This window comes from Cetorhinus maximus, unplaced genomic scaffold (assembly GCF_964194155.1).
Source record: "Cetorhinus maximus unplaced genomic scaffold, sCetMax3.hap1.1 HAP1_SCAFFOLD_2378, whole genome shotgun sequence".
Classification (NCBI taxonomy): domain Eukaryota; kingdom Metazoa; phylum Chordata; class Chondrichthyes; order Lamniformes; family Cetorhinidae; genus Cetorhinus; species Cetorhinus maximus.
In genome coordinates, this window is record NW_027598317.1 from 24,247 (window position 1) to 40,000 (window position 15,754).

Genomic DNA, 15,754 nt, shown 5'->3' on the forward strand with positions numbered 1-15,754 from the left:
TGCAAGCGTGGCGGAGGCAGGTAGAATCGAGGCATTCGAGAGGGCGTCGGATGATTATTTGGATAGAAAGAAGGTGCAGGGGTACGGGGACAAAGGCACAAGAGGCGGATGGTAGCGCGTGCCTGACGCTTCCCCCAGTGCGGAGAGGACGAATGTTGAACGGGAGCAAGGGTGCAGGCTGGAGGCTGGTGAGGCGTAAGTAGGGCTTGCAGTTTGCCTGTGGGGGGAGGCTGAGAAGGAAGGGAGCCAGGTGGGGGAGGGATGAAAGGGAGTAGGAGGGAAAGAAGAAGAGAGAGAGAGAGAGAGAAAAAAAAAGAAAACCCACGGTAAAGAAGAAGGGGCTGGACTGAGAGGCTTGAATTAGCCAGAAAGGCAGGCGGCAAGTGCCTACGGCCATACTAGTCTGAAAACGCCCGATCTCGTCTGATCTCGGAAGCTAAGCAGACTCAGGCCTGGTTAGTACTTGGATGGGAGACCGCCTGGGAATACCAGGTGCAGTAGGCTTTTGCTGCCAGCAGAGGCTGCTCACGTCACCACTCTCCACATTCACTCTGCCACACAACGGAGGCGCAATCTTTTTGCTGCTGCTGCTGCTGCTGCTGCTGCTGCTGTCCGCGTGGTCCGCGTGCCCCGGCTCGTTTGCGGGCAGGGAGAAGGTAGCCAGGCCGGTCGGCCAGCACATTCAGCTACCCCGGCGTTGCTGGGCCATTCGAGTGGAGCCTGCTCGGGAAGCTGGGCTCGGCGGCCTGTGATCGGCGCGGACGCATGCACGTCGGGCCGCCCTTGTGCCTCGGGGCGAGCTTTCCCTAAGTTGAAGGCAGGGCAGAGTAGAGAGGGAAGAAGCTCTGTGCCCGCTGGTAAAAGGATCAAGAGCGAGAGGGCCCCACAGATTGAAAGTGAGTTGCCAAAGAAGCAAATGCGAGGTGAGAAAAAGCTTGTGGACGCAACGGGCGGTTGAGGTGCGGAAGGCCGTGACTGCCTGCAAGCGTGGCGGAGGCAGGTAGAATCGAGGCATTCGAGAGGGCGTCGGATGATTATTTGGATAGAAAGAAGGTGCAGGGGTACGGGGACAAAGGCACAAGAGGCGGATGGTAGCGCGTGCCTGACGCTTCCCCCAGTGCGGAGAGGACGAATGTTGAACGGGAGCAAGGGTGCAGGCTGGAGGCTGGTGAGGCGTAAGTAGGGCTTGCAGTTTGCCTGTGGGGGGAGGCTGAGAAGGAAGGGAGCCAGGTGGGGGAGGGATGAAAGGGAGTAGGAGGGAAAGAAGAAGAGAGAGAGAGAGAGAGAAAAAAAAAGAAAACCCGCGGTAAAGAAGAAGGGGCTGGACTGAGAGGCTTGAATTAGCCAGAAAGGCAGGCGGCAAGTGCCTACGGCCATACTAGTCTGAAAACGCCCGATCTCGTCTGATCTCGGAAGCTAAGCAGACTCAGGCCTGGTGAGTACTTGGATGGGAGACCGCCTGGGAATACCAGGTGCAGTAGGCTTTTGCTGCCAGCAGAGGCTGCTCACGTCACCACTCTCCACATTCACTCTGCCACACAACGGAGGCGCAATCTTTTTGCTGCTGCTGCTGCTGCTGCTGCTGCTGTCCGCGTGGTCCGCGTGCCCCGGCTCGTTTGCGGGCAGGGAGAAGGTAGCCAGGCCGGTCGGCCAGCACATTCAGCTACCCCGGCGTTGCTGGGCCATTCGAGTGGAGCCTGCTCGGGAAGCTGGGCTCGGCGGCCTGTGATCGGCGCGGACGCATGCACGTCGGGCCGCCCTTGTGCCTCGGGGCGAGCTTTCCCTAAGTTGAAGGCAGGGCAGAGTAGAGAGGGAAGAAGCTCTGTGCCCGCTGGTAAAAGGATCAAGAGCGAGAGGGCCCCACAGATTGAAAGTGAGTTGCCAAAGAAGCAAATGCGAGGTGAGAAAAAGCTTGTGGACGCAACGGGCGGTTGAGGTGCGGAAGGCCGTGACTGCCTGCAAGCGTGGCGGAGGCAGGTAGAATCGAGGCATTCGAGAGGGCGTCGGATGATTATTTGGATAGAAAGAAGGTGCAGGGGTACGGGGACAAAGGCACAAGAGGCGGATGGTAGCGCGTGCCTGACGCTTCCCCCAGTGCGGAGAGGACGAATGTTGAACGGGAGCAAGGGTGCAGGCTGGAGGCTGGTGAGGCGTAAGTAGGGCTTGCAGTTTGCCTGTGGGGGGAGGCTGAGAAGGAAGGGAGCCAGGTGGGGGAGGGATGAAAGGGAGTAGGAGGGAAAGAAGAAGAGAGAGAGAGAGAGAGAAAAAAAAAGAAAACCCGCGGTAAAGAAGAAGGGGCTGGACTGAGAGGCTTGAATTAGCCAGAAAGGCAGGCGGCAAGTGCCTACGGCCATACTAGTCTGAAAACGCCCGATCTCGTCTGATCTCGGAAGCTAAGCAGACTCAGGCCTGGTTAGTACTTGGATGGGAGACCGCCTGGGAATACCAGGTGCAGTAGGCTTTTGCTGCCAGCAGAGGCTGCTCACGTCACCACTCTCCACATTCACTCTGCCACACAACGGAGGCGCAATCTTTTTGCTGCTGCTGCTGCTGCTGCTGCTGCTGTCCGCGTGGTCCGCGTGCCCCGGCTCGTTTGCGGGCAGGGAGAAGGTAGCCAGGCCGGTCGGCCAGCACATTCAGCTACCCCGGCGTTGCTGGGCCATTCGAGTGGAGCCTGCTCGGGAAGCTGGGCTCGGCGGCCTGTGATCGGCGCGGACGCATGCAAGTCGGGCCGCCCTTGTGCCTCGGGGCGAGCTTTCCCTAAGTTGAAGGCAGGGCAGAGTAGAGAGGGAAGAAGCTCTGTGCCCGCTGGTAAAAGGATCAAGAGCGAGAGGGCCCCACAGATTGAAAGTGAGTTGCCAAAGAAGCAAATGCGAGGTGAGAAAAAGCTTGTGGACGCAACGGGCGGTTGAGGTGCGGAAGGCCGTGACTGCCTGCAAGCGTGGCGGAGGCAGGTAGAATCGAGGCATTCGAGAGGGCGTCGGATGATTATTTGGATAGAAAGAAGGTGCAGGGGTACGGGGACAAAGGCACAAGAGGCGGATGGTAGCGCGTGCCTGACGCTTCCCCCAGTGCGGAGAGGACGAATGTTGAACGGGAGCAAGGGTGCAGGCTGGAGGCTGGTGAGGCGTAAGTAGGGCTTGCAGTTTGCCTGTGGGGGGAGGCTGAGAAGGAAGGGAGCCAGGTGGGGGAGGGATGAAAGGGAGTAGGAGGGAAAGAAGAAGAGAGAGAGAGAGAGAGAAAAAAAAAGAAAACCCACGGTAAAGAAGAAGGGGCTGGACTGAGAGGCTTGAATTAGCCAGAAAGGCAGGCGGCAAGTGCCTACGGCCATACTAGTCTGAAAACGCCCGATCTCGTCTGATCTCGGAAGCTAAGCAGACTCAGGCCTGGTTAGTACTTGGATGGGAGACCGCCTGGGAATACCAGGTGCAGTAGGCTTTTGCTGCCAGCAGAGGCTGCTCACGTCACCACTCTCCACATTCACTCTGCCACACAACGGAGGCGCAATCTTTTTGCTGCTGCTGCTGCTGCTGCTGCTGCTGCTGTCCGCGTGGTCCGCGTGCCCCGGCTCGTTTGCGGGCAGGGAGAAGGTAGCCAGGCCGGTCGGCCAGCACATTCAGCTACCCCGGCGTTGCTGGGCCATTCGAGTGGAGCCTGCTCGGGAAGCTGGGCTCGGCGGCCTGTGATCGGCGCGGACGCATGCACGTCGGGCCGCCCTTGTGCCTGGGGGCGAGCTTTCCCTAAGTTGAAGGCAGGGCAGAGTAGAGAGGGAAGAAGCTCTGTGCCCGCTGGTAAAAGGATCAAGAGCGAGAGGGCCCCACAGATTGAAAGTGAGTTGCCAAAGAAGCAAATGCGAGGTGAGAAAAAGCTTGTGGACGCAACGGGCGGTTGAGGTGCGGAAGGCCGTGACTGCCTGCAAGCGTGGCGGAGGCAGGTAGAATCGAGGCATTCGAGAGGGCGTCGGATGATTATTTGGATAGAAAGAAGGTGCAGGGGTACGGGGACAAAGGCACAAGAGGCGGATGGTAGCGCGTGCCTGACGCTTCCCCCAGTGCGGAGAGGACGAATGTTGAACGGGAGCAAGGGTGCAGGCTGGAGGCTGGTGAGGCGTAAGTAGGGCTTGCAGTTTGCCTGTGGGGGGAGGCTGAGAAGGAAGGGAGCCAGGTGGGGGAGGGATGAAAGGGAGTAGGAGGGAAAGAAGAAGAGAGAGAGAGAGAGAGAAAAAAAAAGAAAACCCGCGGTAAAGAAGAAGGGGCTGGACTGAGAGGCTTGAATTAGCCAGAAAGGCAGGCGGCAAGTGCCTACGGCCATACTAGTCTGAAAACGCCCGATCTCGTCTGATCTCGGAAGCTAAGCAGACTCAGGCCTGGTTAGTACTTGGATGGGAGACCGCCTGGGAATACCAGGTGCAGTAGGCTTTTGCTGCCAGCAGAGGCTGCTCACGTCACCACTCTCCACATTCACTCTGCCACACAACGGAGGCGCAATCTTTTTGCTGCTGCTGCTGCTGCTGCTGCTGCTGTCCGCGTGGTCCGCGTGCCCCGGCTCGTTTGCGGGCAGGGAGAAGGTAGCCAGGCCGGTCGGCCAGCACATTCAGCTACCCCGGCGTTGCTGGGCCATTCGAGTGGAGCCTGCTCGGGAAGCTGGGCTCGGCGGCCTGTGATCGGCGCGGACGCATGCACGTCGGGCCGCCCTTGTGCCTCGGGGCGAGCTTTCCCTAAGTTGAAGGCAGGGCAGAGTAGAGAGGGAAGAAGCTCTGTGCCCGCTGGTAAAAGGATCAAGAGCGAGAGGGCCCCACAGATTGAAAGTGAGTTGCCAAAGAAGCAAATGCGAGGTGAGAAAAAGCTTGTGGACGCAACGGGCGGTTGAGGTGCGGAAGGCCGTGACTGCCTGCAAGCGTGGCGGAGGCAGGTAGAATCGAGGCATTCGAGAGGGCGTCGGATGATTATTTGGATAGAAAGAAGGTGCAGGGGTACGGGGACAAAGGCACAAGAGGCGGATGGTAGCGCGTGCCTGACGCTTCCCCCAGTGCGGAGAGGACGAATGTTGAACGGGAGCAAGGGTGCAGGCTGGAGGCTGGTGAGGCGTAAGTAGGGCTTGCAGTTTGCCTGTGGGGGGAGGCTGAGAAGGAAGGGAGCCAGGTGGGGGAGGGATGAAAGGGAGTAGGAGGGAAAGAAGAAGAGAGAGAGAGAGAGAGAAAAAAAAAGAAAACCCGCGGTAAAGAAGAAGGGGCTGGACTGAGAGGCTTGAATTAGCCAGAAAGGCAGGCGGCAAGTGCCTACGGCCATACTAGTCTGAAAACGCCCGATCTCGTCTGATCTCGGAAGCTAAGCAGACTCAGGCCTGGTTAGTACTTGGATGGGAGACCGCCTGGGAATACCAGGTGCAGTAGGCTTTTGCTGCCAGCAGAGGCTGCTCACGTCACCACTCTCCACATTCACTCTGCCACACAACGGAGGCGCAATCTTTTTGCTGCTGCTGCTGCTGCTGCTGCTGCTGTCCGCGTGGTCCGCGTGCCCCGGCTCGTTTGCGGGCAGGGAGAAGGTAGCCAGGCCGGTCGGCCAGCACATTCAGCTACCCCGGCGTTGCTGGGCCATTCGAGTGGAGCCTGCTCGGGAAGCTGGGCTCGGCGGCCTGTGATCGGCGCGGACGCATGCAAGTCGGGCCGCCCTTGTGCCTCGGGGCGAGCTTTCCCTAAGTTGAAGGCAGGGCAGAGTAGAGAGGGAAGAAGCTCTGTGCCCGCTGGTAAAAGGATCAAGAGCGAGAGGGCCCCACAGATTGAAAGTGAGTTGCCAAAGAAGCAAATGCGAGGTGAGAAAAAGCTTGTGGACGCAACGGGCGGTTGAGGTGCGGAAGGCCGTGACTGCCTGCAAGCGTGGCGGAGGCAGGTAGAATCGAGGCATTCGAGAGGGCGTCGGATGATTATTTGGATAGAAAGAAGGTGCAGGGGTACGGGGACAAAGGCACAAGAGGCGGATGGTAGCGCGTGCCTGACGCTTCCCCCAGTGCGGAGAGGACGAATGTTGAACGGGAGCAAGGGTGCAGGCTGGAGGCTGGTGAGGCGTAAGTAGGGCTTGCAGTTTGCCTGTGGGGGGAGGCTGAGAAGGAAGGGAGCCAGGTGGGGGAGGGATGAAAGGGAGTAGGAGGGAAAGAAGAAGAGAGAGAGAGAGAGAGAAAAAAAAAGAAAACCCACGGTAAAGAAGAAGGGGCTGGACTGAGAGGCTTGAATTAGCCAGAAAGGCAGGCGGCAAGTGCCTACGGCCATACTAGTCTGAAAACGCCCGATCTCGTCTGATCTCGGAAGCTAAGCAGACTCAGGCCTGGTTAGTACTTGGATGGGAGACCGCCTGGGAATACCAGGTGCAGTAGGCTTTTGCTGCCAGCAGAGGCTGCTCACGTCACCACTCTCCACATTCACTCTGCCACACAACGGAGGCGCAATCTTTTTGCTGCTGCTGCTGCTGCTGCTGCTGCTGTCCGCGTGGTCCGCGTGCCCCGGCTCGTTTGCGGGCAGGGAGAAGGTAGCCAGGCCGGTCGGCCAGCACATTCAGCTACCCCGGCGTTGCTGGGCCATTCGAGTGGAGCCTGCTCGGGAAGCTGGGCTCGGCGGCCTGTGATCGGCGCGGACGCATGCACGTCGGGCCGCCCTTGTGCCTCGGGGCGAGCTTTCCCTAAGTTGAAGGCAGGGCAGAGTAGAGAGGGAAGAAGCTCTGTGCCCGCTGGTAAAAGGATCAAGAGCGAGAGGGCCCCACAGATTGAAAGTGAGTTGCCAAAGAAGCAAATGCGAGGTGAGAAAAAGCTTGTGGACGCAACGGGCGGTTGAGGTGCGGAAGGCCGTGACTGCCTGCAAGCGTGGCGGAGGCAGGTAGAATCGAGGCATTCGAGAGGGCGTCGGATGATTATTTGGATAGAAAGAAGGTGCAGGGGTACGGGGACAAAGGCACAAGAGGCGGATGGTAGCGCGTGCCTGACGCTTCCCCCAGTGCGGAGAGGACGAATGTTGAACGGGAGCAAGGGTGCAGGCTGGAGGCTGGTGAGGCGTAAGTAGGGCTTGCAGTTTGCCTGTGGGGGGAGGCTGAGAAGGAAGGGAGCCAGGTGGGGGAGGGATGAAAGGGAGTAGGAGGGAAAGAAGAAGAGAGAGAGAGAGAGAGAAAAAAAAAGAAAACCCGCGGTAAAGAAGAAGGGGCTGGACTGAGAGGCTTGAATTAGCCAGAAAGGCAGGCGGCAAGTGCCTACGGCCATACTAGTCTGAAAAAGCCCGATCTCGTCTGATCTCGGAAGCTAAGCAGACTCAGGCCTGGTGAGTACTTGGATGGGAGACCGCCTGGGAATACCAGGTGCAGTAGGCTTTTGCTGCCAGCAGAGGCTGCTCACGTCACCACTCTCCACATTCACTCTGCCACACAACGGAGGCGCAATCTTTTTGCTGCTGCTGCTGCTGCTGCTGCTGCTGCTGTCCGCGTGGTCCGCGTGCCCCGGCTCGTTTGCGGGCAGGGAGAAGGTAGCCAGGCCGGTCGGCCAGCACATTCAGCTACCCCGGCGTTGCTGGGCCATTCGAGTGGAGCCTGCTCGGGAAGCTGGGCTCGGCGGCCTGTGATCGGCGCGGACGCATGCACGTCGGGCCGCCCTTGTGCCTGGGGGCGAGCTTTCCCTAAGTTGAAGGCAGGGCAGAGTAGAGAGGGAAGAAGCTCTGTGCCCGCTGGTAAAAGGATCAAGAGCGAGAGGGCCCCACAGATTGAAAGTGAGTTGCCAAAGAAGCAAATGCGAGGTGAGAAAAAGCTTGTGGACGCAACGGGCGGTTGAGGTGCGGAAGGCCGTGACTGCCTGCAAGCGTGGCGGAGGCAGGTAGAATCGAGGCATTCGAGAGGGCGTCGGATGATTATTTGGATAGAAAGAAGGTGCAGGGGTACGGGGACAAAGGCACAAGAGGCGGATGGTAGCGCGTGCCTGACGCTTCCCCCAGTGCGGAGAGGACGAATGTTGAACGGGAGCAAGGGTGCAGGCTGGAGGCTGGTGAGGCGTAAGTAGGGCTTGCAGTTTGCCTGTGGGGGGAGGCTGAGAAGGAAGGGAGCCAGGTGGGGGAGGGATGAAAGGGAGTAGGAGGGAAAGAAGAAGAGAGAGAGAGAGAGAGAAAAAAAAAGAAAACCCGCGGTAAAGAAGAAGGGGCTGGACTGAGAGGCTTGAATTAGCCAGAAAGGCAGGCGGCAAGTGCCTACGGCCATACTAGTCTGAAAACGCCCGATCTCGTCTGATCTCGGAAGCTAAGCAGACTCAGGCCTGGTTAGTACTTGGATGGGAGACCGCCTGGGAATACCAGGTGCAGTAGGCTTTTGCTGCCAGCAGAGGCTGCTCACGTCACCACTCTCCACATTCACTCTGCCACACAACGGAGGCGCAATCTTTTTGCTGCTGCTGCTGCTGCTGCTGCTGCTGCTGTCCGCGTGGTCCGCGTGCCCCGGCTCGTTTGCGGGCAGGGAGAAGGTAGCCAGGCCGGTCGGCCAGCACATTCAGCTACCCCGGCGTTGCTGGGCCATTCGAGTGGAGCCTGCTCGGGAAGCTGGGCTCGGCGGCCTGTGATCGGCGCGGACGCATGCATGCACGTCGGGCCGCCCTTGTGCCTCGGGGCGAGCTTTCCCTAAGTTGAAGGCAGGGCAGAGTAGAGAGGGAAGAAGCTCTGTGCCCGCTGGTAAAAGGATCAAGAGCGAGAGGGCCCCACAGATTGAAAGTGAGTTGCCAAAGAAGCAAATGCGAGGTGAGAAAAAGCTTGTGGACGCAACGGGCGGTTGAGGTGCGGAAGGCCGTGACTGCCTGCAAGCGTGGCGGAGGCAGGTAGAATCGAGGCATTCGAGAGGGCGTCGGATGATTATTTGGATAGAAAGAAGGTGCAGGGGTACGGGGACAAAGGCACAAGAGGCGGATGGTAGCGCGTGCCTGACGCTTCCCCCAGTGCGGAGAGGACGAATGTTGAACGGGAGCAAGGGTGCAGGCTGGAGGCTGGTGAGGCGTAAGTAGGGCTTGCAGTTTGCCTGTGGGGGGAGGCTGAGAAGGAAGGGAGCCAGGTGGGGGAGGGATGAAAGGGAGTAGGAGGGAAAGAAGAAGAGAGAGAGAGAGAGAGAAAAAAAAAGAAAACCCGCGGTAAAGAAGAAGGGGCTGGACTGAGAGGCTTGAATTAGCCAGAAAGGCAGGCGGCAAGTGCCTACGGCCATACTAGTCTGAAAACGCCCGATCTCGTCTGATCTCGGAAGCTAAGCAGACTCAGGCCTGGTTAGTACTTGGATGGGAGACCGCCTGGGAATACCAGGTGCAGTAGGCTTTTGCTGCCAGCAGAGGCTGCTCACGTCACCACTCTCCACATTCACTCTGCCACACAACGGAGGCGCAATCTTTTTGCTGCTGCTGCTGCTGCTGCTGTCCGCGTGGTCCGCGTGCCCCGGCTCGTTTGCGGGCAGGGAGAAGGTAGCCAGGCCGGTCGGCCAGCACATTCAGCTACCCCGGCGTTGCTGGGCCATTCGAGTGGAGCCTGCTCGGGAAGCTGGGCTCGGCGGCCTGTGATCGGCGCGGACGCATGCACGTCGGGCCGCCCTTGTGCCTCGGGGCGAGCTTTCCCTAAGTTGAAGGCAGGGCAGAGTAGAGAGGGAAGAAGCTCTGTGCCCGCTGGTAAAAGGATCAAGAGCGAGAGGGCCCCACAGATTGAAAGTGAGTTGCCAAAGAAGCAAATGCGAGGTGAGAAAAAGCTTGTGGACGCAACGGGCGGTTGAGGTGCGGAAGGCCGTGACTGCCTGCAAGCGTGGCGGAGGCAGGTAGAATCGAGGCATTCGAGAGGGCGTCGGATGATTATTTGGATAGAAAGAAGGTGCAGGGGTACGGGGACAAAGGCACAAGAGGCGGATGGTAGCGCGTGCCTGACGCTTCCCCCAGTGCGGAGAGGACGAATGTTGAACGGGAGCAAGGGTGCAGGCTGGAGGCTGGTGAGGCGTAAGTAGGGCTTGCAGTTTGCCTGTGGGGGGAGGCTGAGAAGGAAGGGAGCCAGGTGGGGGAGGGATGAAAGGGAGTAGGAGGGAAAGAAGAAGAGAGAGAGAGAGAGAGAAAAAAAAAGAAAACCCGCGGTAAAGAAGAAGGGGCTGGACTGAGAGGCTTGAATTAGCCAGAAAGGCAGGCGGCAAGTGCCTACGGCCATACTAGTCTGAAAACGCCCGATCTCGTCTGATCTCGGAAGCTAAGCAGACTCAGGCCTGGTTAGTACTTGGATGGGAGACCGCCTGGGAATACCAGGTGCAGTAGGCTTTTGCTGCCAGCAGAGGCTGCTCACGTCACCACTCTCCACATTCACTCTGCCACACAACGGAGGCGCAATCTTTTGCTGCTGCTGCTGCTGCTGCTGCTGCTGTCCGCGTGGTCCGCGTGCCCCGGCTCGTTTGCGGGCAGGGAGAAGGTAGCCAGGCCGGTCGGCCAGCACATTCAGCTACCCCGGCGTTGCTGGGCCATTCGAGTGGAGCCTGCTCGGGAAGCTGGGCTCGGCGGCCTGTGATCGGCGCGGACGCATGCACGTCGGGCCGCCCTTGTGCCTCGGGGCGAGCTTTCCCTAAGTTGAAGGCAGGGCAGAGTAGAGAGGGAAGAAGCTCTGTGCCCGCTGGTAAAAGGATCAAGAGCGAGAGGGCCCCACAGATTGAAAGTGAGTTGCCAAAGAAGCAAATGCGAGGTGAGAAAAAGCTTGTGGACGCAACGGGCGGTTGAGGTGCGGAAGGCCGTGACTGCCTGCAAGCGTGGCGGAGGCAGGTAGAATCGAGGCATTCGAGAGGGCGTCGGATGATTATTTGGATAGAAAGAAGGTGCAGGGGTACGGGGACAAAGGCACAAGAGGCGGATGGTAGCGCGTGCCTGACGCTTCCCCCAGTGCGGAGAGGACGAATGTTGAACGGGAGCAAGGGTGCAGGCTGGAGGCTGGTGAGGCGTAAGTAGGGCTTGCAGTTTGCCTGTGGGGGGAGGCTGAGAAGGAAGGGAGCCAGGTGGGGGAGGGATGAAAGGGAGTAGGAGGGAAAGAAGAGAGAGAGAGAGAGAGAGAGAAAAAAAAAGAAAACCCACGGTAAAGAAGAAGGGGCTGGACTGAGAGGCTTGAATTAGCCAGAAAGGCAGGCGGCAAGTGCCTACGGCCATACTAGTCTGAAAACGCCCGATCTCGTCTGATCTCGGAAGCTAAGCAGACTCAGGCCTGGTTAGTACTTGGATGGGAGACCGCCTGGGAATACCAGGTGCAGTAGGCTTTTGCTGCCAGCAGAGGCTGCTCACGTCACCACTCTCCACATTCACTCTGCCACACAACGGAGGCGCAATCTTTTTGCTGCTGCTGCTGCTGCTGCTGCTGCTGTCCGCGTGGTCCGCGTGCCCCGGCTCGTTTGCGGGCAGGGAGAAGGTAGCCAGGCCGGTCGGCCAGCACATTCAGCTACCCCGGCGTTGCTGGGCCATTCGAGTGGAGCCTGCTCGGGAAGCTGGGCTCGGCGGCCTGTGATCGGCGCGGACGCATGCACGTCGGGCCGCCCTTGTGCCTCGGGGCGAGCTTTCCCTAAGTTGAAGGCAGGGCAGAGTAGAGAGGGAAGAAGCTCTGTGCCCGCTGGTAAAAGGATCAAGAGCGAGAGGGCCCCACAGATTGAAAGTGAGTTGCCAAAGAAGCAAATGCGAGGTGAGAAAAAGCTTGTGGACGCAACGGGCGGTTGAGGTGCGGAAGGCCGTGACTGCCTGCAAGCGTGGCGGAGGCAGGTAGAATCGAGGCATTCGAGAGGGCGTCGGATGATTATTTGGATAGAAAGAAGGTGCAGGGGTACGGGGACAAAGGCACAAGAGGCGGATGGTAGCGCGTGCCTGACGCTTCCCCCAGTGCGGAGAGGACGAATGTTGAACGGGAGCAAGGGTGCAGGCTGGAGGCTGGTGAGGCGTAAGTAGGGCTTGCAGTTTGCCTGTGGGGGGAGGCTGAGAAGGAAGGGAGCCAGGTGGGGGAGGGATGAAAGGGAGTAGGAGGGAAGAAGAAGAGAGAGAGAGAGAGAGAGAGAAAAAAAAAGAAAACCCGCGGTAAAGAAGAAGGGGCTGGACTGAGAGGCTTGAATTAGCCAGAAAGGCAGGCGGCAAGTGCCTACGGCCATACTAGTCTGAAAACGCCCGATCTCGTCTGATCTCGGAAGCTAAGCAGACTCAGGCCTGGTTAGTACTTGGATGGGAGACCGCCTGGGAATACCAGGTGCAGTAGGCTTTTGCTGCCAGCAGAGGCTGCTCACGTCACCACTCTCCACATTCACTCTGCCACACAACGGAGGCGCAATCTTTTTGCTGCTGCTGCTGCTGCTGCTGCTGCTGTCCGCGTGGTCCGCGTGCCCCGGCTCGTTTGCGGGCAGGGAGAAGGTAGCCAGGCCGGTCGGCCAGCACATTCAGCTACCCCGGCGTTGCTGGGCCATTCGAGTGGAGCCTGCTCGGGAAGCTGGGCTCGGCGGCCTGTGATCGGCGCGGACGCATGCACGTCGGGCCGCCCTTGTGCCTCGGGGCGAGCTTTCCCTAAGTTGAAGGCAGGGCAGAGTAGAGAGGGAAGAAGCTCTGTGCCCGCTGGTAAAAGGATCAAGAGCGAGAGGGCCCCACAGATTGAAAGTGAGTTGCCAAAGAAGCAAATGCGAGGTGAGAAAAAGCTTGTGGACGCAACGGGCGGTTGAGGTGCGGAAGGCCGTGACTGCCTGCAAGCGTGGCGGAGGCAGGTAGAATCGAGGCATTCGAGAGGGCGTCGGATGATTATTTGGATAGAAAGAAGGTGCAGGGGTACGGGGACAAAGGCACAAGAGGCGGATGGTAGCGCGTGCCTGACGCTTCCCCCAGTGCGGAGAGGACGAATGTTGAACGGGAGCAAGGGTGCAGGCTGGAGGCTGGTGAGGCGTAAGTAGGGCTTGCAGTTTGCCTGTGGGGGGAGGCTGAGAAGGAAGGGAGCCAGGTGGGGGAGGGATGAAAGGGAGTAGGAGGGAAAGAAGAAGAGAGAGAGAGAGAGAGAAAAAAAAAGAAAACCCGCGGTAAAGAAGAAGGGGCTGGACTGAGAGGCTTGAATTAGCCAGAAAGGCAGGCGGCAAGTGCCTACGGCCATACTAGTCTGAAAACGCCCGATCTCGTCTGATCTCGGAAGCTAAGCAGACTCAGGCCTGGTTAGTACTTGGATGGGAGACCGCCTGGGAATACCAGGTGCAGTAGGCTTTTGCTGCCAGCAGAGGCTGCTCACGTCACCACTCTCCACATTCACTCTGCCACACAACGGAGGCGCAATCTTTTTGCTGCTGCTGCTGCTGCTGCTGTCCGCGTGGTCCGCGTGCCCCGGCTCGTTTGCGGGCAGGGAGAAGGTAGCCAGGCCGGTCGGCCAGCACATTCAGCTACCCCGGCGTTGCTGGGCCATTCGAGTGGAGCCTGCTCGGGAAGCTGGGCTCGGCGGCCTGTGATCGGCGCGGACGCATGCACGTCGGGCCGCCCTTGTGCCTCGGGGCGAGCTTTCCCTAAGTTGAAGGCAGGGCAGAGTAGAGAGGGAAGAAGCTCTGTGCCCGCTGGTAAAAGGATCAAGAGCGAGAGGGCCCCACAGATTGAAAGTGAGTTGCCAAAGAAGCAAATGCGAGGTGAGAAAAAGCTTGTGGACGCAACGGGCGGTTGAGGTGCGGAAGGCCGTGACTGCCTGCAAGCGTGGCGGAGGCAGGTAGAATCGAGGCATTCGAGAGGGCGTCGGATGATTATTTGGATAGAAAGAAGGTGCAGGGGTACGGGGACAAAGGCACAAGAGGCGGATGGTAGCGCGTGCCTGACGCTTCCCCCAGTGCGGAGAGGACGAATGTTGAACGGGAGCAAGGGTGCAGGCTGGAGGCTGGTGAGGCGTAAGTAGGGCTTGCAGTTTGCCTGTGGGGGGAGGCTGAGAAGGAAGGGAGCCAGGTGGGGGAGGGATGAAAGGGAGTAGGAGGGAAAGAAGAAGAGAGAGAGAGAGAGAGAAAAAAAAAGAAAACCCACGGTAAAGAAGAAGGGGCTGGACTGAGAGGCTTGAATTAGCCAGAAAGGCAGGCGGCAAGTGCCTACGGCCATACTAGTCTGAAAACGCCCGATCTCGTCTGATCTCGGAAGCTAAGCAGACTCAGGCCTGGTTAGTACTTGGATGGGAGACCGCCTGGGAATACCAGGTGCAGTAGGCTTTTGCTGCCAGCAGAGGCTGCTCACGTCACCACTCTCCACATTCACTCTGCCACACAACGGAGGCGCAATCTTTTTGCTGCTGCTGCTGCTGCTGCTGTCCGCGTGGTCCGCGTGCCCCGGCTCGTTTGCGGGCAGGGAGAAGGTAGCCAGGCCGGTCGGCCAGCACATTCAGCTACCCCGGCGTTGCTGGGCCATTCGAGTGGAGCCTGCTCGGGAAGCTGGGCTCGGCGGCCTGTGATCGGCGCGGACGCATGCACGTCGGGCCGCCCTTGTGCCTCGGGGCGAGCTTTCCCTAAGTTGAAGGCAGGGCAGAGTAGAGAGGGAAGAAGCTCTGTGCCCGCTGGTAAAAGGATCAAGAGCGAGAGGGCCCCACAGATTGAAAGTGAGTTGCCAAAGAAGCAAATGCGAGGTGAGAAAAAGCTTGTGGACGCAACGGGCGGTTGAGGTGCGGAAGGCCGTGACTGCCTGCAAGCGTGGCGGAGGCAGGTAGAATCGAGGCATTCGAGAGGGCGTCGGATGATTATTTGGATAGAAAGAAGGTGCAGGGGTACGGGGACAAAGGCACAAGAGGCGGATGGTAGCGCGTGCCTGACGCTTCCCCCAGTGCGGAGAGGACGAATGTTGAACGGGAGCAAGGGTGCAGGCTGGAGGCTGGTGAGGCGTAAGTAGGGCTTGCAGTTTGCCTGTGGGGGGAGGCTGAGAAGGAAGGGAGCCAGGTGGGGGAGGGATGAAAGGGAGTAGGAGGGAAAGAAGAAGAGAGAGAGAGAGAGAGAGAGAAAAAAAAAGAAAACCCACGGTAAAGAAGAAGGGGCTGGACTGAGAGGCTTGAATTAGCCAGAAAGGCAGGCGGCAAGTGCCTACGGCCATACTAGTCTGAAAACGCCCGATCTCGTCTGATCTCGGAAGCTAAGCAGACTCAGGCCTGGTTAGTACTTGGATGGGAGACCGCCTGGGAATACCAGGTGCAGTAGGCTTTTGCTGCCAGCAGAGGCTGCTCACGTCACCACTCTCCACATTCACTCTGCCACACAACGGAGGCGCAATCTTTTTGCTGCTGCTGCTGCTGCTGCTGCTGCTGTCCGCGTGGTCCGCGTGCCCCGGCTCGTTTGCGGGCAGGGAGAAGGTAGCCAGGCCGGTCGGCCAGCACATTCAGCTACCCCGGCGTTGCTGGGCCATTCGAGTGGAGCCTGCTCGGGAAGCTGGGCTCGGCGGCCTGTGATCGGCGCGGACGCATGCACGTCGGGCCGCCCTTGTGCCTCGGGGCGAGCTTTCCCTAAGTTGAAGGCAGGGCAGAGTAGAGAGGGAAGAAGCTCTGTGCCCGCTGGTAAAAGGATCAAGAGCGAGAGGGCCCCACAGATTGAAAGTGAGTTGCCAAAGAAGCAAATGCGAGGTGAGAAAAAGCTTGTGGACGCAACGGGCGGTTGAGGTGCGGAAGGCCGTGACTGCCTGCAAGCGTGGCGGAGGCAGGTAGAATCGAGGCATTCGAGAGGGCGTCGGATGATTATTTGGATAGAAAGAAGGTGCAGGGGTACGGGGACAAAGGCACAAGAGGCGGATGGTAGCG

At 59.2% G+C, this 15,754-nt stretch overlaps 16 non-coding genes across 16 annotated transcripts; all 16 read left to right on the forward strand.

Moving 5' to 3' along the window:
• Positions 1-385: 385 nt before the first annotated feature.
• LOC144677274 (5S ribosomal RNA) lies at positions 386-504 on the forward strand. Its single transcript, XR_013575604.1, has one exon. It is a non-coding gene; the product is annotated as a 5S ribosomal RNA (ribosomal RNA).
• Positions 505-1,365: 861 nt separating this feature from the next.
• LOC144677308 (5S ribosomal RNA) lies at positions 1,366-1,484 on the forward strand. The gene has a single exon (XR_013575637.1). It is a non-coding gene; the product is annotated as a 5S ribosomal RNA (ribosomal RNA).
• Positions 1,485-2,342: 858 nt separating this feature from the next.
• Positions 2,343-2,461, forward strand: LOC144677275 (5S ribosomal RNA). The gene has a single exon (XR_013575605.1). It is a non-coding gene; the product is annotated as a 5S ribosomal RNA (ribosomal RNA).
• Positions 2,462-3,319: 858 nt separating this feature from the next.
• Positions 3,320-3,438, forward strand: LOC144677276 (5S ribosomal RNA). Its single transcript, XR_013575606.1, has one exon. It is a non-coding gene; the product is annotated as a 5S ribosomal RNA (ribosomal RNA).
• An 861-nt stretch (positions 3,439-4,299) lies between these two features.
• Positions 4,300-4,418, forward strand: LOC144677277 (5S ribosomal RNA). Its single transcript, XR_013575607.1, has one exon. It is a non-coding gene; the product is annotated as a 5S ribosomal RNA (ribosomal RNA).
• Positions 4,419-5,276: 858 nt separating this feature from the next.
• On the forward strand, positions 5,277-5,395 carry LOC144677278 (5S ribosomal RNA). The gene has a single exon (XR_013575608.1). It is a non-coding gene; the product is annotated as a 5S ribosomal RNA (ribosomal RNA).
• Positions 5,396-6,253: 858 nt separating this feature from the next.
• On the forward strand, positions 6,254-6,372 carry LOC144677280 (5S ribosomal RNA). Its single transcript, XR_013575609.1, has one exon. It is a non-coding gene; the product is annotated as a 5S ribosomal RNA (ribosomal RNA).
• An 858-nt stretch (positions 6,373-7,230) lies between these two features.
• On the forward strand, positions 7,231-7,349 carry LOC144677309 (5S ribosomal RNA). The gene has a single exon (XR_013575638.1). It is a non-coding gene; the product is annotated as a 5S ribosomal RNA (ribosomal RNA).
• An 861-nt stretch (positions 7,350-8,210) lies between these two features.
• On the forward strand, positions 8,211-8,329 carry LOC144677281 (5S ribosomal RNA). The gene has a single exon (XR_013575610.1). It is a non-coding gene; the product is annotated as a 5S ribosomal RNA (ribosomal RNA).
• An 865-nt stretch (positions 8,330-9,194) lies between these two features.
• LOC144677282 (5S ribosomal RNA) lies at positions 9,195-9,313 on the forward strand. Its single transcript, XR_013575611.1, has one exon. It is a non-coding gene; the product is annotated as a 5S ribosomal RNA (ribosomal RNA).
• An 852-nt stretch (positions 9,314-10,165) lies between these two features.
• Positions 10,166-10,284, forward strand: LOC144677284 (5S ribosomal RNA). The gene has a single exon (XR_013575613.1). It is a non-coding gene; the product is annotated as a 5S ribosomal RNA (ribosomal RNA).
• Positions 10,285-11,142: 858 nt separating this feature from the next.
• LOC144677285 (5S ribosomal RNA) lies at positions 11,143-11,261 on the forward strand. The gene has a single exon (XR_013575614.1). It is a non-coding gene; the product is annotated as a 5S ribosomal RNA (ribosomal RNA).
• Positions 11,262-12,122: 861 nt separating this feature from the next.
• Positions 12,123-12,241, forward strand: LOC144677286 (5S ribosomal RNA). The gene has a single exon (XR_013575615.1). It is a non-coding gene; the product is annotated as a 5S ribosomal RNA (ribosomal RNA).
• An 858-nt stretch (positions 12,242-13,099) lies between these two features.
• Positions 13,100-13,218, forward strand: LOC144677287 (5S ribosomal RNA). Its single transcript, XR_013575616.1, has one exon. It is a non-coding gene; the product is annotated as a 5S ribosomal RNA (ribosomal RNA).
• An 852-nt stretch (positions 13,219-14,070) lies between these two features.
• Positions 14,071-14,189, forward strand: LOC144677288 (5S ribosomal RNA). Its single transcript, XR_013575617.1, has one exon. It is a non-coding gene; the product is annotated as a 5S ribosomal RNA (ribosomal RNA).
• An 856-nt stretch (positions 14,190-15,045) lies between these two features.
• Positions 15,046-15,164, forward strand: LOC144677289 (5S ribosomal RNA). The gene has a single exon (XR_013575618.1). It is a non-coding gene; the product is annotated as a 5S ribosomal RNA (ribosomal RNA).
• The last annotated feature ends 590 nt before the right edge of the window (positions 15,165-15,754 follow it).